Source organism: Muntiacus reevesi, chromosome 17, assembly GCF_963930625.1.
Source record: "Muntiacus reevesi chromosome 17, mMunRee1.1, whole genome shotgun sequence".
NCBI classification, from domain to species: Eukaryota; Metazoa; Chordata; class Mammalia; order Artiodactyla; family Cervidae; genus Muntiacus; species Muntiacus reevesi.
The window spans coordinates 57,992,248-58,017,186 of record NC_089265.1 but is presented as its reverse complement, the minus strand read 5'-3'; the positions used below and the strand labels follow the sequence as shown (position 1 = coordinate 58,017,186).

Below are 24,939 nucleotides of genomic sequence, written 5' to 3'. Positions count from 1 at the left end.
ACCAGCTGTGGTAGTAGGTCTGGGGCTCAGAGAGCCGATGAGGTTGCCAGTATAAATCTAAGGATTTGGGATGATGAAGTGAAGATAAGAAGGGCTAATAGAAGGGGGTGAAATGGGAAAGGATACAAAAGCACCTACAAGTGTCTCTAAGGTGAAAGAGCAAGGGCAGAGGGGAGCTGCAGCCCGGGAGTGAGATGCGACAACTGAGATTCCAGGAATGGAGAAGCCCCTGTTGGTTGTGGGTCTTGGCACAATGGTGCCTACATCAAATGCCAGCTCTGCTACTTGGGACCCGTGTGACCTTGGGCAAATCATACCCTCTCTGTGGTATATTTTCCTCATGTATAAAATGGTAGGATAATAATATTGCCTTGTAAGAGTTTGTTTTTGGAGCACCAAATGAGATATCACATGGAGGCTTTACAACAATGCCAAGGAGCTCTACATACACCGCCCCGGGAACTTTACATGCACCATCACATGCCAGCCTCCTACAGCCTGAAAGACAAATGTGATCGTCCCCATCTCACACGTCAATCCTTGGCTGGGGTTGAGTTGATCAAGGACCCAGCTAGGCAAGAAATTCTTCCTTTGCTTCAACCAGAGAAGCCTCCTTTTTGTTGGAGGCTACTCCATGTTGGATTTTCACTGAAGACATTGCTTGACAAAAGGTTGTCACAACTTATAAAATAACAAGGATGGAAGGGCTGGAAAGATCTGGTCTTGATCACCCTTAAGAGGTTCTTAAAGGAATTCCCTGGAGTCCAGTGGTTAAGACTCTGTGCAGGGGATGTGGGTTTGATCCCTGGCCAGAGAACTAAGGTCCCACATGCCACATGATGCTGTCCGCTCATAAAAAATTTAAAAGAAATGTATAATTTTTTTAAAGGCTCTTAGAATTCTGATACATTTTTGCTCTCAAACTGCACTGAAAACTTCCAAATAACCCTTAGTCTCAGTAGGACCCGAAGAGATCTTTTTCCTCAAGGTCATTGCTAAGCATGCTCCTTTGACATCATACAGATCCATAAATAAACAGAAATGTCAGGGATTCTGGGAGGCTCTGTTTATGGGCACAGAAGGGGAGGGGTTGGTGCAAAGGGAGCAGAGAAAAGGCCTATGATCTTATTCCTTTCCAGATCTCCCTTGCTCATTGAGATGCTGCAGCAACCTGCTTCGATACACTTCAATATGCTCCTGGGGAGTGACACGCAGAACGCAATGGTCCGCGAAGCTTATCTGCTCACCCAGGCGGGTCACAGGACAAAGGGCAGGCAGAGGGAGAGCCCATTCTGCTGCACCCTTGCCCCAACCACCCCTGTCCAACTCTGCCAGCAGTACGTCCACTTTTATCGCCCCATATGCCATCTCTCTTCCCCAAGGGAAGGCAGGGTCCTCACGCCTGCTGATGGGCATCGCTGCTCTGGAATAACCCCTGCCATCTGGCACTTTCAGGCCATCACTCACACAGCTTCTTCCATATGGAAGGAAATGTCCTGAGTCCAGAACCTCTAACCCTACATTTCCGAATGTAAAAATGACCTGTCTCCCCCATCATTATGTCTAGGAAGTGAGACTTCGGTTAATCAAAAATTTTTCTCATTTGTACTTTTCTGTACTTCATGGTTCTGTTGAATTAGCAGGTATTGCAAATATAAAAGCAATAAAACTATTGTTTTTATGTAGATTTCCTCTTTAATTATGGCTACTTACACTTCAGGAGCCAGGAATAACTTCTAAGCCCTAACCAGCAAAAACTTCTACCTCTTCCACGCCCCCAATGGTCTTCACTTCCCTCTCCACATCCCTGAGCATTGTACATCTGCAGTTATGGTGTTGCAGCAGCAGCATCCAGGTCATACCTTCTTCCCAACCAGACCACCAGGGCACTGAGCCAAACTGGGTGATTTGTCTCCACTGCCCAGCTTGCCACCTCCCATACCTCCACTGTTACCACCACGATTCCCCTTTTCAAAAACCACCTGCCCACACTAGCACACCCACTGCCCGTGAACATCACCACCATCACCTCTTCCCCTGTGACTACAAACACGGTCACCCACCACCATTACTACACTCACTATCACTGACACCTCAGTCAACAAAACCACCAGTTACCACCACCATCATCATCATCACTACCACCATCTCCACCCCCACAACTATAACCCCCATGACAGTCAGAACAGTTACTCTCCAAAGAGGTCCGCAGCCTAATCCCTGGGACCTGTAAATATATTACCCTACATAGCAAAAGAACTTTGTAGGTGTGATTAAGGATAAGGACCTTGAAATGGGGAAATTGTCCTGGGTTATCTGTGTGGGTTCAATCTAAACATTTGTACATGAAAACAGAGACTCTTTCTGGCTGTGGTTAGAGAGATTGACAAGAAAAGGAGGGTCAGAGAGCTGTGATATTGCTGGCCTTGAAGAGGGAAGAAGGAGGCCATGAGCCAAGGAATGCAGGTGTTCTCTAAGAGCTGGAAAAGGCCAGAAATAGATTCTCCCTTAGAGCCCCCAGAGAGGAACTCATTTGGCTGACACCTTCATTTCAACCTATGGAACCCTGCACTGGAATTCTGACCTACAGAACTATACGGCAATAACTCTGTGCTGCTTTAAGCCACTAAATTTGTGGTCACTTGTGAGAGCAGTAGAAAACACAACCTCCATCAACAATCCTGCCACAGTCGCAACCACTCAGCCACCATCACTACCCCTCAAACAGCACCCCATTATCGTCATTAAAAACCCCATCACAAGGCTTCTCTGGTAGCTCAGTGACAAAGAATCCACCTGCCAACTCAGGAGACCCAGGTTCAATCCTTGGTCCAGGAAGACCCCACATGCTGAGAAGCAATTAAGCCCATGCACCTCCACTACTGAGCCTGGGAATCACAGCAGCCGAAGCCCGCACGCCCTAGAGCCCATGCTCAGCAACAAGAGGGGCCACCTCGATGAGGAGCCCGAACACAGCAACTAGAGAGAAGCCCCTGCTCACCACAACCAGAGAAAAGCCTGCGCAGCCATGAAGACCCAGCACGGCCAAAATAAACAAAGTTGTTAAGTTATTTTTAAAAACCACCATCACAATCACCATCTCCAAAACCATGAGCATCCTAACAACAAATCACTATTACCATTACCCCCATTAAAAATACCTTTACCCTAAAACACCACCTGTCACGACTACCCCCTCACACCCCCACAACCCACTCAGCACCACCACTGTTACCCCATCAACAACACTGCAGTCACCACTGCCCATCAATGAACCCCCCCAAATAACACCCATCTCTCATCACCAGGACCCGTCATTACCTACACTTCCAACCTAACACTACCACCCACTACCACCACAGCATCAGTACCTCCACAATTACTAACATTCAACAATACCACCCACCGGTAAAGGCACCCCCTATCCCTACCAACCACCACCAATGCCACCCACCTCCACCACCGTCAACACTCCTGGGCATGTACATCATGAATGACTGGTTGCTTTGTTACACGGATGAATGAGTAAGTATATGAATAAGTGAGGGAATGAAGAGAAGGATAGCCCCAGCATGCCTTTGGAAGTCAGTTCCATCACTTGATGATTTGTGGTGTGCAATGTAAATAAGTTTTTACCAACCTTCATCTTTTTAACATCCCTCTCACTTTCCCAACTATCCCATCTGCTACCTTCTTTGGCCACTGTCAAACCCTCTCCAAAGCTTGAAGCCACCTCCTCCAAGAGAGTGATGAAACAGTTGGCAAGGCTTTGAGACAGGGGAGCTGGAAGTTGGAGTTCTTTGTGAATGAAGGTTAAGTGTGCAGCCAGCTGCCTCTCAGCTCCCAGAGCAATGATGTGGGACTCCGCAACGAGCTCTGAATAACAACCTAATTTAAAGTGTGGGGTGGGAAGGGTAAAGAAGTGCTGCCCAACCCAAAATCTGGGGGTGTTTCTGGCACCTTGGCTGTTCTCATTGCCAATGAAACCCCAGTTATGTTCTCCCCACTTCCCCAGCCCCTGCCACTCCACATTTAGTCTGACACCTGGGACATGGCTGGAAGCCAGCAGATCTAAGTTCTAGCTTCTGCTTTGACAATGGCTTTCTGTGTCTCTCTCCCATCTGAGCAATGAGTAAATTAGCAAAGGTACGTCTCGGGCTCCTCCAGCTCTGATGGTCTGTAACTTAACATTTTTACCAAGAAGATTTTGTTGTTGTTGTTGTTGTTGTTGTTGTTGGAGGTATCAACATGTGGAGTCTGTCTCCTTGGATGTATAATCCCTCTCTTTTCACATCCTTGATGGCAAACACAATTCCAAAGTAATGGCTGAGCATCCAAGAAGAGCTAGAACCATTTATCTTTAAATCCAAAGGCTCAGTCATGAATTTTATAACTAGAAGGCCTCAGGGATCAGCTGGTCCAAAGCCTGGGTTGAACACCTCAAGACGCCCAGCCAGGCAGTGCCAAACTCAAACCAGAGCCTGAGTTGTTGACGTCCCTGCCCCGCTGAGCTCTTTCTCAGCCCCAGAAAACCTGGAAGAAGCTACTGGATAAATCCCAACACGTTTCTTGAATCCTCACCTCATAGGCACATGACACCCAAACAGCTGAAGCTGCAGCTCCCAATAAAGAAGTCTTAGGACGTCTGGGGCTGTGTCATCCTACGAGCCTCAGAGAACCCAAAGTGAAAAACCTTCAAAGCATTTCCCAGGGCTGGGTAGAAGGAGGAGCTAGGAAGAATAGAGGGAGGACTCTGTTAGCATAGCCTTCCTCCATCTCTGCTTCCTCTGTCTCACACACACTGTCTCTTTCTGACTCTCTTTTGGCCTCTTTGCCTGTCGATCATTGATCATTTTCATCTCTCTATCTTTCTGTCTCTGTCTCTTTGTCCACATCTCATTCCCTCTGTATTTCTCTCTGCCTCTTCTCTCTTCTCTCCCGCCCTTCCTCCCTCTCCCTCTCTCTCCCTCCCCCTCCCTCTCTCCTTGTTTCTGCTCTTGGAATTTAAAGCATTGGTGCCAATTTCAAGGTCATATTAGTCCAGCTCTAGGAAAATCCCCGTTCATGAAATAAGACATTCAGGAGTTACAACAATTCTTACAAAACTTCACAGCCTGGTGGAGAGGGAGGAGCTCAGACCTAGGAGTGAGAGCCCTGGGTTTCTTTCTCAGCCCTGCTCCAACCTGCCGTGTGACCGAGGGAAGCCTTCTTGGGGCCTTAGCTTCTGCATCCATTTGGACACGGTGATCTCGAAGGCCAGCTCCAGCTCTGAGAACCTAGTATTTGGAAGGATCCAAATGTTCAGATTCCCCAGCTCAACCAATGCAAACCCTGGCTGTGACATCATCAACCACTTGCTTTTGTGCACAGTGGCAGGGAATTCCACCAGAGTGCCCCACGCTAGCAGGTGTCTCTGCACTCAGGGATTAGGCTCTTGCACTAATCCTTGCTTCTTCCTGTTCCTTTGTTTAAATGTGGATGAACAGGAGTTGGGTTTGGCAGCAGGTAAACTAAGTTGCCCTCTGGGAAGATCTTTCTATGATAGATGAAGTGGAGGTGGCCTCTCAAGGAGCCTGGTTGCAAAGTGAGTCTAAAGCCAGATAACCTGAGAAAAAGTATTCACTTTTTCAACAAATGTGTACTGAGTACCACCTATCTGCCAAGTGTGTGCACTTAGTTGTCCAGTCGTGTCTGACTCTTTGTGACCTCACGGACTGTAGCCCTCCAGGCTTCACTGTCCATGGGATTCTCCAAGCAAGAATACTGGGGTGGGTTGCCATTCCCTTCTCCAGGGGATCCTCCCAAACTAGGGATTGAACCCGGTCTCCTGCATTGCAGGCAAATTCTTTATTGTCTGAGTCAAAAGGGAAGACCATATCTGCCAACCACCTGTCCTAAAACAGACACTGTCTTTGCCTTTATTATAATATGAAGAAGAAATAAAGTGATTCTTCTGTAGTGGATGAGTAACATTCTGCGGGGATCCAAAAGCAAAAGGGCTTTGTTTTGAAAAAAGACATCAAGAAAGGCTTCACAAGAAAGTGATAGCTGATCTGAGACCTGGTGGGTAAGCAGGATTTCAATAGACAAAGTATGCAGTCCTTCTTTGGATTGGGGAAAGCTGCAAACCAGGCAGAGGGAACGGAGAGCAAAAGGTTAAAAGGACCATTCCTTGAGAAACAACTGAACAGAGAAATAGCTGAGTTCAGACTGTAGAGGGGTATGGGAACGTACGAAAGGAGGCTAAGGAGATGAACTTTATCCTGGGGATGTGGGAGCCACTGAAGGGTTTTCAGCAAGGCGGTGACAAGTTCCAGTTTATGCTTTAGAAAGACCTCGCAGGCCATCAGTGTAGCGAAAGTGAAAACAAAATCGTTCAGTCGTGTCTGACTCTTTGCGACCCCTTGGACTGTAGCCTACCAGGTTCCTCTGTCCATGGGATTTTCCAGGCAAGGATACTGGAGTGGGTAGCCATTTCCTACTCCAGGGGATCTTCCCCACCCAGGGATCGAACCCAGGTCACCCGCATTGTAGGCAGATACTTTACCGTCTGAGCCACCAGGGAAGTCCTATGTATATCATTGTAGCAGCTGGATGGAATAGGAGAGGCATAATGCAGAGATGCTTTGGAAAGACAAAGAGAACACAGAAGTAGAAGCTGTGCCAACAATCAGAGTAAATTTGTGTATCAGCATACACACCCTATGCTACAGGGTCGGGGAAGAAGCCAAGAGTGAGTCAGGGGCAGGAAATGAGGTCTGAATAAAACTTGGCAAAGGAGAATTTGCCTTAGAAGACAAGTCTATCAACGTAGAGAGAGAATGAAGGAAGACCCACCTCTCAGAACCCCCATGAAAGAGCCTGGCATGTGAAAGAAATCACATGAGAAAAATCAGCATACGTCAGAGCTGGCAGGAGCCCTGGAATCAGTTCACTTCTGCATCCCCTCGGCATGGATGGGGACCAAGATCCAAAGAGCATGAAGGGCGTGCCCGGGTTCGCTAGTAAATCCAAGGTGGAGCTTCGTCTAAAGTCAGGAACTCCTGCCTTCAAATCCCACAGTTAACCCCCTCCCATAGTTCCTCTGGCTAGTGTGTGGCTCCACCTTGCCAGAAAAAAAAAGGACAAGAGCCACAGGGACCACAGGAAGCTGCGGGGAATCTAGCTCCTGTGAGGCAGATAGGAAGCTGTGGTGTCAGGAAGTGTCGGAGTCCCAGAGAACTCTGGAAACTCAGAGTTCAGTGAGGGTGGAGCTAGGGCAGAGTCAGTGAAGGCAGAAAGGAAAGGTGGGGAGAGGGATATTTTGAAGGAAAAGTTAGCAGGATTAAGTGAATGATGCTCCAAGAATAAAGAAAACAAAAAACTGGGCATTCAAAAGTTCTGGTGATATTAGATCCATGGGGGAAGTCATCATCCTTAGTGAACAAAGTCCAGATTACAGGTGACCCACAAAGTGAGGAGACTGGAAGGCTGGAGAGCGTGGAAGACAGAAGGGTTTATTTGGAGTGAAATTATGAGCTCGGTTTGGGTAGGCTGAGTCTAAGTGACGGCAGAACCCCAAAGCTAATTTTTTGAGCATTTACTCTGTCACGAGCACATGTCAGTTTTAAGCCTCATGAAACTCCTTGAGGCAGTATAATTATTATCCTTATTGGATAGATGAGGAACTGAGAAATGGAGCTGTCAGCAAATTCATCCAAGATTCCCCAGCTTGTAAATGTCCAAGCCAGATATCAAACCCAGGTCTGGCCGACTCCAAAGCTTACTCTCATTATTACTGCATCCCAACTCCATCATGGAAGACCTACGGAGAGGAGATAATTGAAGAAGACTAGATATACTTGGACGGAGAGAGGAGAGAAAAATGAGAGTATGGCAACCCCAAGCAAGGCGATGAGCCCAAGAGTCAAGGAGGAGCGGAGAGAGGGCGAGGGAGAATAAATAGAGTCTTTGTCACAGAAGCCAAAGCTGGAGGAAGTTTTCAGCCAAATGTCAAGACAAATCTTGAAGTCAGTCCAAAGTGTCTTGTGTGAAAATGTGCTGATCACTGTGAACACGGAGGATCCGTGGGTGAGAGGAAATCCCAGAGTCTGAAGGTGCCTGGGCTGCCGGCAAGACTCAGAAGGGGGAGTCAGAACGCAGGTGAGAGCTCTCGTTAGGGCAAGGCCGAAACAATCGGATCCACAAAGGCCCGTCGGGAAGCGTGCCCTGCCACACTCCAGGGGACGGCAGAAACAAATTCTGAGGACGGGCAGAAGATCTGATTTCCAGAGTTGCTTTGTGTATTATTAGGTATGTCCAGGTTTCAATAACAACAAAAAATCGAAGGTATGCAAAGAAAAAGAGAGACTGTGTCATATAGTGAAGCAGATGAAACAATATTCCTCAATTGAAAAGCCATCAGTAGAAACTCTACCTGAGGAAACCCAGTTATCTTAAATTAGCTCTTGTAACTATGTTCATGGAGAAGGAAATGGCACCCCACTCCAGTACTCTTGTCTGGAAAATTCCATGGATGGAGGAGCCCAGTAGGCTACAGTCCATGGGGTCGCAAAGAGTCATACACGACTGAGTGACTTCACTTTCTTTCTTTCTCTCGTTCCTTTTGGAGAAGGAAATGGCAACCCACTCCAGTGTTCTTGCCTGGAGAATCCCATGGACGGAGGGGCCTGATGGGCTACAGTCTATGGGGTTGCAAAGAGTCTGACACAACTAAGCAACTAAGACACACACACAATTACGTTCAAAGAAGGCAAAGAAACCATATCTAAAGAATTAAATAAAAGAATGAGAATAATGTCTCAGCAAATAGAGAATAACAATAAAGAGATAGAAATGATAAAGACAAACCAAATAGAAATTTGAGGTTGACAAGTATTAACACTATAACCAAAATAAAAACATTTACTAAAGGAACTCAACAGCAGAATTGAGCAGGCAGAAGTAAGAATCAGCAAACTTGCAGTTAGCTCAACTGAGATGATTCAACTGAAGAAGAGAAATTCTTAAAAAGTGAATTAAAAAAGAGCGAGTCACCTGGTGAACTGCCGCTGCCACCGAAGGTGAGTGCAGGCATGTGAGTCGGAGATCTCGAGGTCCCTCGCCATGAGGGCTTTATCAGGAGCACAGGCTCCAGGTCCAGGGGCTTAAATAGTTGCCCCGGGGCCTGTGAAATCTTCCTGGAGCAGGTATTTTCACGGTGTCCCTGCACTGGTAGGCGGATTCCGATCACTGAACCACCAAATAAGCCCAGAAGTTTTAACTAACATTTCTTTTAGCCTAAAGCACCAAAGGGAAAAAGTCTAGGACAAGAAAATAGTCATCCATACATACAGTAAAGAAGCAGCTCAAATTAAGAGGCCCACAAACAAGAAAAAAAGGGAAAACTGAAGAATGAAAAGGTGTTGCATCTCAACCTTATCGGTGAAAAACTGCAGGGGTTTCAAAATCATCTTGAACCTCAAAAACGTGGGGTATTCAAAGAGAGATGCTTGTGAATTAATTGAAAGGTTTTTGAATCGATTCAGTAGCGAGCTGCAGCCGATTGAGTTACAGCAGTACCAAGGCTATAGCCTCCAGATTCCAGACATTTCATTTATTTATTTTTTAATGCAATACTGTTTATTTAACTTTAAAAACACTTCAACATTCTAAACATACAAAAATAAATAACAGAACATTGCAGATCATGTTTAGTACAGAAGGTTCTTGAACTTTCACTGGTGCAGTGGCTCTTGGTTTTGCTGACAATAAACAGTTCTACCATTTGTTTTTTTAAAAAAAAAAAATTAAAAACTACCACACTTCAGCTAAGAAGGATCCAAAACACTTCTCATGCCTGCTGACCGCCCCCGCCCCTTTCCACAGCTAAGAATGGCAGCGGGATGCTATGTCGCTGTATACAAAAGCAAGACAACCTGAAGCTAAATGGATGCCCGCTGCAGTGTCCACGGGTCCAGCCCGTGGCGCCCTGAGCTACGGCCCCTCCGGAAGGCATCACCCCACAGCCTCCACACCAAGCAAGGAGCATCCAGAGTGTGTCTCCGTGGCTTTGCTCGTTTTACAAACTATAGATATGTACAGTTGAGCACTCGGGATTTCTAGCCAATGACCATAGAATTAACACGCCACCTTACAAGTTAAAAAAAAAAATGCCAGAAACATCTTTAAATGCCTTGTCACACCAACAGCAAAGTGCAAGAGTGAGGAGAACAGGAGAGCCTTTTCATTTTAAAAATGTTTGGAAATATATGCAACTTTGATACAGTTTCCAGGTGCTCCGGACACCCGTGGCCACTTAATGTAAACCGCTGACAATTGCTAGAGCACGTGGAGAGACGACGATATGATCACGACCCAATCGGGTAATTAAACATAATGAGGGCAACAGACACGTCAGTCAAGGCGCTCCCTACTCCAAGGCATTCACAAGGAGACAGACCAACCGTTAGTTTTTTTATTCACACTCTCCCTCCTCCCTCCTCCTCCTCCTCCTCTTCGTCCTCCTCTTCCACCCATTTCTGGGCAACTTAAGCAGGACCCTTGGCGCCATCAAACTTCCCTTTAGACTTATAGTCTGCGACATCCTTCTCAAACCTCCCCGTCAGCTTCGCTGCCTTGTTGACGTACGGCTGCTTCTCACTGTCACTTAAGTTATTCTGCGTCTCGCCCAGCTTCTTTGCCACATCTCCAATAGAGATGCCAGGGTTTGTAGACTTGATCTTGGGGCGGAATTCAGAGCAGAATAGGAAAAATCCAGACGGTGGTCTCTTGGGGGCACTGGGGTCCTTCTTCTTGCCTCCCTTGGCTGCTCCGTAATCCTTCATTTCCTGATCATAGCGCACTTTATCCGCCTTCGCCATTTCATTGAATTTCGACTTTTCTTTTCCGGACTTGGTCTTCCACCTCTCAGAGCATTTCTTGGAAAATTCAGCAAAATTGACAGGGAGCTCTGGGTTTTTCTTCTTATGTTCCTCTCTGCATGTCTGCGCAAAGAAGGCATAAGCAGACACCTTTTCCTTTGGTTTCTTGGGATCACCTTTAGCCACCCTGACTGTATCGTTTGCTAGTCTGGGCAGCGAAGGGCACGACCGGCGGCTCAGCGCTGCACAGCCTCGCGCTAGCAGCCTCTCCAGACATTTTAAATGCAAATAATCTGAAAACTTTTAGGGAATAGGATTTTTATCTGAAGAAATTGCCAAACATTAAAATGAGAAGAAGTCTTTATGGTGAGAGCCTGAAAGCCTTCTCCCAAGATCAGGATTTTCTCTTAATACTTCACAGCATTGTAATGGAGTTTTTAGCCAGGGCAATGAGGCAAGAAAAAGAAATAAAAGACATCCAGACTGGAAAGAAAGAAGTAAAACTATCAGATGGCTAGTCTTATATAAAGAAAATCTTAAGAAATTCACAGATACACACTTTCAAACTAATAAATTCAGCAAGATTGTGGGATACAAGATCAATATACAAAATACAGTTCTGTTTCTGGATACTGGCAATGAAGAATCCAAAAATGAAATTCAGAAAACAACTCCATGTGCACTAGTATTGAAAGAATAAACCATTTAGGAATAAATTCAAGACAGAAATTTAAGATCCATACACTGAAATTCTAAAACATCATTGAAAGAAATTAAGAGCTAAATAAATACAAAGAATCTCATGTTCATGAACTTAAAATAGCAATATTCTTCAAATTAATCCATAGATTCAACTCAATCCCTACCAAAATCTAGCTGGACTGTTTGTTTGTATTTAAGAAACTATCTAATCCTTAAATTCATAGAGAAATGTAAGAGATCCAGAACAGACAAAACAATCTTGCAAAGGAAGAAAAATGTTAGAGGACTTATACTTCCTAATTTTAAAATTTATTACAAAGCTATGCTAATCAAGATTACTTGGATCTAGTATAAGGGTATACCTATAGATCAATAGAATAGAATTGAGAGTTCTGATATAAACCCATATATTTATAATCAATTGATTTTCCTCAAGACAGTTCAATGGGGAAAAAATAGTTTTCTCAACAAATGGTCCTTGAACAAGATCTCCATATGTAAAAGAATGAAGTTGGACCCCTCTCTCATACCACATACAAAAATTAACTCATAATGAACTAAATATCTAAATGTAAAAGCTAAAACTATAAAACAATTATAATAAAATATGGGTATAAATCTTCATGACCTTGTATTAAATAGTGATTTCTTAGACTGGCATCTAAAACACAAGCCACAAAAGAAAAATAACAAATTAGAATTCATCAAACTTAAAAATGTTTGCTTCTCAAAGGATAGTATCAAGAAACTAAAGAGATAAGCCACAGAATGGGAGAAAGTATTTGCAAATCCTGTATCTGATAAAGGTCTAGTATCCAGAATATTTAAAGAACTTTTAAAACTCAGCAATAAAAAGATTAAATGTCCCAGACCAAAAGTGGATAAAGGACTTGAAGAAATAAACTTTTCTCTAAAGAAGATATATAAACTGCCAATAAACACGTGAATATTATTATTAGGGAAATGCAAATCAAAACTGCAGTGAAATACTACTTCTTACTCTGTGTGTGTGTGTGCACGTGTGCGTGTGTGTGTCTGTGTGTGCACGTGTGTGTACGTGTATGTGTGTGCGTGCGCGCGTGTGTGTGTGCGCGCGTGTATGCGTGTGCGCGTGTGTGTCCCTGTGTGTGTGTGCATGCACGTGTGTGCATGTGCGCGTGTATGTGTGTGTGCGTGTGTGTGCGTGCGTGTGCACGTGTATGTGTGTCTCTGTGTGTGTGTGTGTGTGTGCACGTGCACATGTGCACTCAGTTGTGTCCTACTCTCTGTGGCCTCGTGGAATGGAGCCTGCCAGGCTCCTCTGGTCCATGGAATTTTCCAGGCAAGAATACTGAGTGTGTTAGCTACTCAGGCGTGCCCGACTCTTTGTGACCCCGTGGACTGTAGCCCACCAGGCTCCTCTGTCCAGGAAATTCTCCAGGCAAGAATGCTGAAGTGGGTTGCTGTTTCCTCCTCCAAGGGATCTTCCCGACACAGGAATCAAACCCACGTCTCTTGTGTCTCCTGAACTGGCAGGCAGGTTCTTTACCAGCTGAGCCACTGGAGAAGCCCCCTCATACCCACAGTCTTTTCTGTTATGACCATTTTAGTGGTCATAGCAGAAAAGACAGGCAATAACAACTGTTGTTGAGGGTGTAGAGAAATCATAGACTATTATGCATAGATAGTGGGAATGTAAAAGGATACAACTGCCTTAGAAAATAGTTTGGCAGTTTCTTAAAACATTATGCAGAGAGTTACCATAGGACCATATACTCTACTCCTAGGTATAGTACCAAGAGAAGTGAAAACATATGTTCAGATAAAAACTTTTACATGAATGTTCACTACAATGTTGTTCATAATAGCCAAAAAGTAGAAACAACTCAAATGTCCATCAACTGATGAATGGATAAGCAAAATATGGTATATCCATACAACATGATATTGTTTGGCCTTAAAAAGGACTGAATTACTGACTCTTGTTAGAATGCAATGAACCTTGAACAGTTATACTACATGAAGAAACCAGACACCAAATGCAGCACTTTATAGGATTCCATTTCCATGACACAAAATTTGTCCAAAATAGGCAAATCCACAGAGACAGAGAGGCTAGTGGTTGCCGGGGGCTAAAGGGAGAGATGAATGGAGAGTGATTGCCTAAAGGGTGTAGGGGATGATGAAATGTTCCGGTGAGAGTTGTACAGTCTGTGAGCCTGCTAAAATCCACTGAGTTATACACTTTAAAAGGGTGAATGTTATGGTATGTAAATTACACTTCAATGAAAAAGAGCAGGTAGAACTTTCCAAAGCAAATATTGAGTGGTTGCGTAATCCCTCAGAGAACATCAAGAATTCATTTAGATCTAGAAAAAAACATTTTATTCAACTATTAAATTATTTTAAACTTATAACTCTGAAACTTAGCTTATGTTGTATTTTTCACCACCTTCTTACAAAGTAATATATTAATTACAGCTGGATTTTTAGAGAAATGTCTGGAAAGTTGTTATCTGAAATATCAACAGTGGTTGCCTTTGGGAGATGGTATCTTGTGTAGTTTTAAATTTATTCTAATGCTTTTATGTATTACTTATATTATATATGCATATGAATCAACTTTATAATCACTAAAATCTATAAAGCTCTTTTTATTTTGGCAGAAGAACAAAAACTGGCTAGGCTGAGAAAATGTTGATAGATAATTTTAAAGATTCTTTCTACTCACATGAAGCCAATAGCATTTTGCTAGCTGATCCCAAGGGGGGAAAATGCCCAATTAGCCAAGTGATCACAATTCAAGAATTATTTTTTGGATAATGAACAAGGACCTGTGCTAAGCCATGCTGTGTAAGAGAGAAGGACGTTTAGGGCATGGTTACTGCATTCAAGGGTCTTTTGATGTGGTAAAGACCTCAGATATGTAAATAAATATCTGAAAGGAGGCAGAACAGAAGTCTAGCAGAGAGGCACCTGAGACTGCAGAGTCCCCGAGGAAGCTGTGATAAGCTATAATTCACTACCTCCAGATTCAAAGACAGGACAGCTTTAGAGTTTCGTCTTGAAGGCGAAAGTTGGAGTTCAGTTCCGGGGGAGAAGGGGAGCCAAAGCCAGGAGTGAGCACTTAAGAGCCTGACCCACTTTTCCCACCCCCACCCCCATCACCATCACCACAGGTCCTCCTCGAGGCCCTGGCCTTCCTGAATCCCTTATAATTCCGGGCACCAGGCTGCCATTTCAGGCCTTCACGCAGGTGTTCACGTGGAATGCCCTGCCCTCCTCCCTCGTTGCCTCGTTCCCTCCTGCTGTCCTATGAGAAGCTGGTGTTCTCTGGTTGCTGTCACTCTTCCAGAAGAATCCTCCTTGACGGAGACAGGCTGAGTTCAAGGCCTCCGCCTGCGCTCTGCCAGCGCTCGGAGTCTGCCTCTGCTGCCGCACGCCGCGCTCTGCATTGTCACGACTTTTGAGTATCTGCTGCCTCCACCGGACTGTGAGCTCAGGTGACCGAGGGCTCGGAACCCGGCACAGAGCGCTGGTGGTCGCCACTGAATGCAACCCACGCTGTAGCCAGTCCGGGAAATAGGAGCGGTAGCCGGGTAGTTCTGTGTCCATCCCCTCTGTCTGGGAGCCAGCCCTGTCCTCCTGGCCACAGAGTCAGGCCAGCAACGCGGGCGAGGCCAGTTCTCACTCCTCCTGCCCCAGATAGTGAGACCCACCCAGGAATACAGGGGGCCCAAGCCAGGCCATTCAGAGCTCCTCCCCCAGGGCAACTGGGAAAAGGTACACATTCCCGATTACGGAGTTTGGCTGAAAGTGGCCTTATTGCCTGCCAGGCGCAGGAAAACCTACCTGCAGGAGAGAATGACGCCCCAGACAAGCAAAAATGAGAGGAAGCAGAAACTGTAGTTACTGACAGTCTTGGAGACCCTGGTTCCTGACTCTGAGATTCCCAGAACTGTGCTCATTCGGGCAGATCTTTCTTCATAGACTGGGATCTTTCAATAAATACTTCCATGGGTATAAGCTGGTCAGGCAGGCTGCGTTTCTGTCACTTACAAGAATACCCTGTCCAATGCTGGGATCCTCAGTAAGACATACAGCTGGAAAGATCAGCAGAGGCCAGGTTGGGGAGGATTCTAAATGCCATATGAGGGGTGTTGGAGTTTATTTGTAGGTACAGTAATGGGTAATGAGTAGTCAGAGCCTCAGGAGATAATACCAACAACACATAAGTTTTTAATTAGAGGGAGAGGGGAAATGGAAGCCCAGTTGGGAATGCAAAGTAAAAACACTCCCATGTACCAGCAAGGTCAAGGAGAAAGAAGGTTGAAGAAAACCCTAATTTCGTTATGTAGGAAAGAGCAGCAAGGCTTGTGATAAATGGGAAAGTAAAGGAGAAAGGTGGGCATGTCGAATAAATAGTCATTTCTAAAACACTGCAAACAGCTCCATGTGCAAACATTAGTCACTAATACAAATGAGATCTCAGGGGTTTTATAAACAAGCAAGCCGTCGCCAAGACTCACATCTGGCAGATGATACACCCATCACGTGTAAATACTTCACGTAGCATCGATTACCCTGATCAATTTTAGGCATCTATCATTTTCCAGGCCTGCAACTCAGCACAGGGAAATTACAAAGAAATGGGATGTTCTGATCTTTCTACAGCTGGCTCATAGGAAAACAGTGAATAAATCCATGGCAAAACTCAGGTGGCTTCTGAGGTATAAAGAAAAAAATTACTATTTTGTTTTTCCATAGAATACTTTCTTAAACTAGATCAAGCAATCATCATCTTCAAAATTCAGTACAGAAACCATCCTCATCTTGGGAGGGAGAAAGATCAATGACACCCAAGAAACAGGGATAACAGATGCTTAAAACAGGAAGCCACAGTCCCTGGACCTGATACAGCAGTATGACATCTACTTAAAGGAAGATAAAGTAAGACTGGGAAGGTGAAAGGTGGAAAGGAGGTTAGGTTTTATCGTGTAGGCAAATGGACGTCGTAAGGGGTTTTATCAGCAGGAAAAAGACATGGTCAAAGCAGTTCAGAAAGAGCCTTTTGTAGGCAGAACAGAAGGCAATAAGGTCCCCACAAGTGGGGAGAAAATCAACAGACTCAGGATTGTCAGTCAAGAGAGATGATGGGGGTTGGAGCGCTGTGTGAAGTGAGTGAGGAGCACTTCAGACAGAGGTGGTGGCTGAGGCCCTGCAGTGGGTGGGAGAGCGTGACTGATGTGCCAAAGAGAGAAAGCAGCTGATGCTGAGCCCTTAATAGGTACCAGCGCTACTCTGGGCACCTCCGACATGCTACCTCATTTCATCCCTCGGAGCAATGCTGCACTGGACCTCCTTGGTGTCCAGTGGTTATTAAGACTCTGCACTCTTACAAGGGAGGGTGCAGGTGTGATTCCTGGTCAGGGAACGAGGATCCCATGTGCTGCAGCCGAAAAACTAAATACAGTAATAATAAAAAGCCACCCTGCAGGGTAACCGTTGCTATTTCCAAATTTACAAATAACAGAAAGGAGACTCAGAGAGGTGAAATAGCTTGCCTGAGACCACACAAATCTTTCGGATACAAAAGCCGGCGTCTTTTTCAAAATGAGACAGCCTCCTGGTGTACGTGATTTATCCCTCTCAACTTCCTCGGGTAGGAGCTGAGGCAGAGATTTAAAACTTTACTGATGCTTCCAGCTGGTGAGTGCCCAATGCTGGACGGGAGCCCAAGCTCGACCCACTCCCGTTTCCCCTCACTCCCTGCCCAGCTGACCTGTCAAATGAGCCTTTGTTCTACCACGTTGTGTAGCTCCCTCGTGATCACTGTTAAACCAGAAAGTCTTACTGGGTTTGTTTCAACATGGACCCTGGGAAGGGCCTGGGGGCAGGGGGGGGATGTGGAATGAGGATGGCCCTTCCACCCACCAGGAGGAGCCTCAGCACCTTTGAAAATAATTCCCCCAAAGTCTCCTAAAACCCTAGGTCTCTACCCAGCAGCCCTGGCCTGCGGAGGTAATTTCCAAAGCCCCAGCTTTGAAGGCTCACAAATCCTCCGTTCATGTTCAGACATATAAATTGCATTAGCAGAGAGAACTACGCATCTGGTGGTGTGATCTCGAGGAAGAGAAGACGCTGGAGTTCAAGTGCACACACGTGAGCACACTCAGGGCCTGGCCCATCTCCAGCAGAGCCCAGCGGGAAGGCTGGGCCTCTCCAGCCCTCTCCAGGCTGAGATGAAAGGAGCCCATTTCCCTCCTAAGAGTGTCCTAGGAGTGGGGGAGAGGGACCTCCCACGCTAACAGACTCACACACAACTTCAGGTCATTGTCACTGGAATTAACAGGTTTGCTCAAGAGGCTCAGCCCAGAGCATTTGCTGGAGTGAATGGGGCAAATTTTTCCTGCAGACAGACCAAAGACTCCGAATTTTTTCCTTCAGCACTTCCCGCTAGTAGTTTATCAGAATTCCCATGGATAAAATACTTCTCAATCTGTTCACATTTACCTGAAAATCTTGATCTGTTTTAGGCTCTGTGCTGGATTCTAAGGACCCAGAGATGAATTGTAAATGGCACCTGAACTCAAGTTCTCAGTCCGGGGTGGAAACCAAACAATGAATGAGGTCAAGGACTGAAAAGGCCTCTTGGCAGGCTTGGAGGCAAACAGACCTGGGTTCACATCTCAAGTCTTCACACTTGCTAGTTGTAGGGCCTTAAGCAAGTCATTTCAATAAAGGAGCCTCTGTTTCTTCATCTGGAAGTTAGAATCTATCCAGCAGAGTTGGTATATAGGAGAGAGAGAGGATTGATATAGCACCAAGGACTGAAAAGATGTGCCATATATGCTATTGATTATTAAGAGAAGAGAGTAAATATTTTCAATCGACAAAATTAGTGAAAGTTTCCTGGATGAGGTAGTATCTACATAAGATCCTAAAAGATGGATAGATTTTGACCTGGTTTTGAGGGATTAGAGGGAAGAGTACAGGGGCTTTTTAGAGCAGTGAAATTTTTCTGTATGATATAGTAATAGTGGAAACATATCATCTTGCATTTGTCAGAATGTACAGCACAAAGAGTGAACCCTAATGTAAACTATGGGCTTAATAATAATGTATCAACACTGGTTCATTAGTTGTGGGAAAATATATTACACTAACACAAGATGTAAATAACAGGGGAAACTAGATGGGGTTGTGTGTGTGAGAACTCTGCACTTTCTGATCAATCTTTCTGAAAACCTAAAAAACGAACAAGCAAAACAAAAAGCCAGGAAAGAGGACTTTATACAAAAAGCCAGCATAAACAAAGGTCATGTGGTCATGACATGTGGTTGGGGCATGAAGCACCTGGAGAAGAGTGATCCCAGGAAGGTGGGTTGAATATCATGTTAAACTGTTTATGCTTTATCCGGAGAGTATGGAGAGATGGTAGATATTTCAAAGTGCTAAAATGATCAGACTGCATTTAAGGATCATCAGTTAAGATTGCCCCTGAACAGACATGAATCTGTAATAAAGGACAGGACAAGAAATGACAAAAATCTGAGTTAAGAGTTAAGACAGCAGCAGTGGGATGGAGAAAGGTGGCCGGAATCTGGTGATTGACTGATCTATTGACGTGAGTGGGAGAAGGGGAGGAGTCTAGGAGAATGCCTGGTTTCTGGCTGATGCTAAACTGGCGGGGGGGTGGGGGGTGGCAGGGAGGGGTTAGGGACATCCCTTTGTAGATCTGGAATGTAGGAAGGCTAGATCTGAAGGTACAATAACCTTGCCCAGCGTCAACATGTTTCTAAGAGAACGTTATTTCAGATGTGGTACAGAACACTTTCTAGAACTCTCTTGTTCTGGCCCCTGAGGGCTGACTGGGGGATTACTGCCTACGGACTTGAACCCACACTTACCTATGTGGACACTCAACCTGTTACAGAGGTCTTTTCAATGCTGAGCTTAAGGCTACCTCCCTGCAGCTTTCTCCATTGAATCCAACTTGGCCCTCAAAGGGGTCTCTCTGATTGGTTTTCTCTGCCCCAGGATAGCCCATTAGAGATCTGTAGACCACGTCTCTTGAATCTGACCATCTCTAGCTAGACAGCTCCTAATCCTTCACTTGTTCTAACACAATACAGTTCCCAGGCTGCCCTCCCTACCTTAGACATACTCCAGGACACAAACCCCAGGAAAGTCTGACGCAACCCAGAGTGTGTAGAAATTTAACGTCCCTCCTTCTAGACATTATTTCATTAGCACATCCTGAGATCCTCTTGGCCCCCAAGGGTAGCGCCTCATATTTCCCACTTATCTCCATTAACTCCATCACCTAGCCCTTCTCTCATTTATCTCTACTGAGCCAGAATTCTGCAATTGGATCTTTATCTCCAAGAGTAAGATTTGATATTGACCTGGATAAACTCCACCCTGCCATGGGGTCATCTACAGGACAAACCAGTTGGAAACTAGAACACGAAGAGCTCCAGCCATGCCCTTTTGAGGACTTAGAGGCAAGTGAGGGGCAGCTGAGATAGTCTGGCCCTGCTCTGGCCTCAGCTCCTCCATCTTCCATATGGGCATAAATAATCTGCTTTCCTGCCAACCCAAGAGAAGTGACCATACCCCATCCCCAAGGAAGAGCAGAGATCAACCTACAGAGGTCAACTTACACATCCCGCTGCTGCCAGACAACGCCCCCAATCTATCTGAACAGGAAATTCTACAGAAGTTACCATGTGCAAAAGTGTCCTCACGTGCAACCAAGAGGCCCCATGACAACCAAGGGCCCCCAGGAGTTGCCATAAAAACTTGGAAATACCTGGCCTTCCCAGAGTGGAGCATCCTCGTGGCTTCTGGGGGCCCCTGATCATGGTAAATCATAAAGCTGGGGGCTCGAAGCCTGGAACAAGGTCCTACAGCCAGTTAGAGCCACGAGCCAGCCTCCTCCCACTGGCCAAGCGCGCTTATCCCCCATGGCGGCAGCTTGCTCTGCGGGAACCGGCCATCGCTTCAAGAAATACAATTGCACTGTTCCCAGCCCTGAAGCCCTACCCAGAGGCTGATTGAAGGTCTAACTCGCTTAGTTGGCCCCTTATTTCACTCAACAGTTGGCCCATCAGAAACAATAAATTTAAAAACAGAGGCAGGTCTTAGAAGACAATCTTTGGGGTCACTTACCTTTAAAATTCAGTTTATTTTGATTCATCAAATACTAATATAGGGTTTAAAATAAAGTGATTCAGAGTGACATTGGCAAAATGGCAGAGTAAGGATCTCCAAAAATCCTCACCATACACGCAGTGAAAATTGTTAAAATTGGCAAAAATAGTCAAAATCAACCTTTTCTGAACTCTGAAAATTAATCAAAGGCTTGCAGCAATCCAAGGAACACTTATTCAGGGAAACCATATGTTCGTATGTTCTTCATTCAAAGACTCGTACATGATGCTCATAGCAGCATTCTTCATAATTGCCCAAATGTGGAAGCAACCCAAATATTCATCAATTGAGAAAAGGGGAAATGTGGTATATCTATACACTGCAGCGTTATTTGGCCATAAGAAGGAATAAAGTGCTGATACGAGCTACAACATGGATGGACTTGGAGTCATGTTCGATGGAGGAAGCCAGTCAGAAAAGCCACATAGTGTATCATCCTGTTTCTGCGAAATATTCAGAACAGGTAAATTCATAGGGACAAAATGTAGATTAGTGTTTGCTAAGGGCTGACAGGAGTGGGAAACTGAGAGTTACGTGAATGGATATGAAGTTTCTTTTTAGGGTGATGAAAATGTGCTAGAAATAGACAATGGGGATGGCTGCACAAATATGTGACACAATAAAAACATCTGACTTTCACACTTTCAAAGCGTGAATTTTTATTGATGTGTAGTTGATTTACAATGTTGTGCTAATTTTTGGTGTAGAGCAAAGTGACTCAGTTATTATATATATATATACATATGTATGTATATACATTCTTTAAAAAATTTTTTTTCTTTACTACTATGGTTTATCCCAGGAGAAAGGATACCACCCCCTGTGCTATACAGGAGGACCTTGTTGCTTATCCATTCTAAATGCATATAATAGTTTGTATCTACTAACCGCTAACTCCCCCTCCATCCCTCTCCCTCCTCACTTCCCTCTTGGAAACCACTAGTCTGTTCTCTGTGTGTGCGAGTCTGCTCCTATTTTGCAGATAGGCTCATTTGTGCCATGGTTTAGACTCCACATGTGAGTGACATCACACAGTATTTGTCTTTCTCTTTCTGACTTACTCCACTTAGTATGATCATCTCTAGCTGCATCCATGTTGCTGCAGGTGGCATTATTTCATTCTTTTCTTACGGCTGAATATTATTCACTGTATATATGAACCTCATCTTCTTTATTCATTCCTCTGTCAATAGACATTTGTTTCCATGTCGTGAATATTGTGAATAGTACTGCTATGAACAAAGGGGTGAAGGGAACACAGAGGTGCATTTACCTTTTTGAATTATAGTTTTGTCTGGGTATATGGCCCAGGGGTGGAATTGATAAATTATATGGTAATTCTATTTTTAGTCTTCCAAGGAACCTCCATACTATTTTCCACAGTGGCTGCACCAACTTATACTCTAAAGGGTAAATTTTATAGTATATCAATTATATCTTAATTTTTAAAAAATACTTAGTAAACTAAAAGGACAAACAACAAAACTCAAAAAGCAACAGTAGCAATAAGCATAAACTATCTCTGGCAAAGCCCATTAAATAATGAAATTTGCAAGAAATTCCTTGGTGGTCCAGTGGTTAGGATGCTACATTCCCACTGCACTGGGACCAGGTTTAACTAATACCTGGTAGGAGAGGGCAATGGCAACCACACCAGTACCCTTGCCTGGAAAATCCCATGGATGGAGGAGCCTGGTGGGCTGCAGTCCATGGGGTCGCTAAGAGCCAGACATGACTGAACGACTTCCCTTTCACTTCTCGCTTTCATGCATTGGAAAAGGAAATAGCAACCCACTCCAGTGTTCTTGCCTGGAGAATCCCAGGGATGGGGAGCCTGGTGGGCTGCCGTCTATGGGGTTGCAAAGAATCGGACACGACTGAGGCGACGCAGCAGCAGCAGGGGAACAAAGATCCCATATGCAGAGCAACACACTCCAAAAAAAAAAAAAAATAGAATTTGGATGAAAAGTCTAACCTCTTTTTTCTTTGTTCTTTGTCTAGTTTCACTTGCTCACCAGACGACAGCGGAGACCTTGCACCTGATGTCTCAGAACAAAGTTCCCAGTGCACAATGGCTCTGCCGACACCTCAGCTCGGAGGACCACGTGCAGAAGCTGCACGCGACACTCAGTTCGAAATGGAGGCAGCGAGCCACGTGCAGAGACGCTGCACCCAGCACTCAGATCTGCAGCGGGAGCCCTAGAGCTGCTCTTGCCTCGCGAGAACTCCACCCCCTCCCCACTGACTGACATCTTTCAGCCTGCTGGGGAAGCGTGTACTCCAGAGTATGGGCGCGCGGCTGTCCATCACAAATAGCTGGTGAGAAGCTGCTCTGTAACATGGAGCTCAGCCTGGAACTGTGTGAAGCCTCCAGGGGGTGCGGAGGGGAGGGAGGTGGTATTTGCATTGTTGTGGCTGAATTGCGTTGTTGTATGGCAGAAACTGCCATAACATTGTAAAGCAACTTTCCTTCAATTAAAGGATAAATTTGAAAAAGAAAAGAATAAAATTTTGCATCTGAACTGAACTTCCTCTCATTCTATGTGCTTGAATGACACCAGAGAGGAGGACCCTTGTTGTTGCCCAGCTGGAAGGGTTAGCAAAAAAAGTCATCTGTTCCTTCTCATGTTTAAAACTACACAGCGTCTTAAAAAGCAGAGACATTCCTTTGCCAGCAAAAGTCTGTTTAGTCAAAGCTATGGTTTTTCCAGTTGTCATGTACAGATATGAAAGTTGGACCATAAAGGCTGAGCACCGAAGAATTGATACTTTCGAACTGTGGTGCTGGAGAAGACTCTTGAGAGTCCCTTGGACTGCAAGGAGATCAAACCAGTTAATCTGAAAGGAAATCAATCCTGAATATTCATTGGAAGGACTGATGCTGAAGCTGAAGCTCCAATAACTGTGGTCACCTGATTCGAAGAGCTGACTGATTGGAAAAGACCCTGATGCTAGAAAAGATTGAGGGCAGGAGAAGAGGGTGACAGAGGATGAGATGGTTGGATGGCATCACCGATTCATTGGACATGAGTTTGAGCAAACTCAGGGAGATAGTGAAGGACAAGGAAGCCTGGCGTGCTGCAGTCCACGGGGTCGAAAAAGCTGGATATGACTGAATGGCTGAACAAGTAACTGCCAGTTGCTTTCAGATTGAATCAGACCTTTCGTGACCCACCCTACCCCACCCCCAGCCCAGACTACTCTCCCTGCCCTATTCAGAAGCCACACTGGCCCCTGTTTTGTCCGTCTGCCTGGAGCACCCTTCCCTGCGGGGCTGCTCACTCTCAGGCAGGTCTGTCAGGCCCCCGTTCATGCGCTCCACGGAGCCACCACGTACGTCTGCTTCCTCCCTTCTTCCCTGGCGCCCCCCTAGAATCAAACGCCACGGGGACAGGGACTGTGCCCGCCTTGTTCACTGCAGCACAGGGTGGGGGCCCTGCCTGCTTTTTGTAATGACGTCCTCTCAAAGCTTGCTGTCGTTTGAAGTTAAATACTTTTTTCTTTTACTCTTTGTGATGTATCTCTTTCCAGAAAAGACATTTAGTCCAATTGGTCCCCTGATGAGGATTGTTTTTAACCACATGAAAGACATCTGATAAGGGGTATTCCACTTCCTGCTGGAATGTCTCAGGCCAGGATGAATGAACGGTTCTCCTACTGGCCATGTTAGCAGCTTGAGAGGCACCAGGGGGGACTGGAGCCCGACAGGACCCTCACCTTCCAGCAGAATGACTTATTCTCCCTGTTCATGGACGCAGGTTGAAGAGAGCCAGCCTGGTGCCCTTCCCGAATCGTGTGACTGCCATATTAGGTGCCATGCTGGGAGGAGGGGCACCTCTGGGGTGTTGGGCAGGGATCCTGCAGATAGTCTCCAGATAGTTTTTTCTAAGCTGGCATCAGCCCCTTCCTCAACTCAGACTCCCATGATATTTCTCACGCAAATGTCTATTTCTTAGGCATGGAGAAGATACCCACTCAGGTGGTTTTCACGATTATCGACAGTAGCTCCTTCTAGGCCCAAGCCTATGTGCTCGTTTCTGCATCCTCATCTATTTGTTTTCTCAGTTGTTGCTGTTGCTGTTTAGTTGCTAAGCCATGTACAGCTCTTTTCAAACTGTTCATGGGGTTCTCAAGGCAAGAATACTGAAGTGGTTTGCCATTCCCTTCAGGTGTAACCTAA

The 24,939-nt window shown here is 45.4% G+C and overlaps 1 pseudogene; it reads right to left on the bottom strand.

The window, feature by feature from the left end:
- Nucleotides 1-24,072, bottom strand: part of LOC136148369 (high mobility group protein B3-like) — a 44,278-nt pseudogene extending 20,206 nt beyond the window's left edge.
- Between the last annotated feature and the right edge of the window lie 867 nt (nucleotides 24,073-24,939).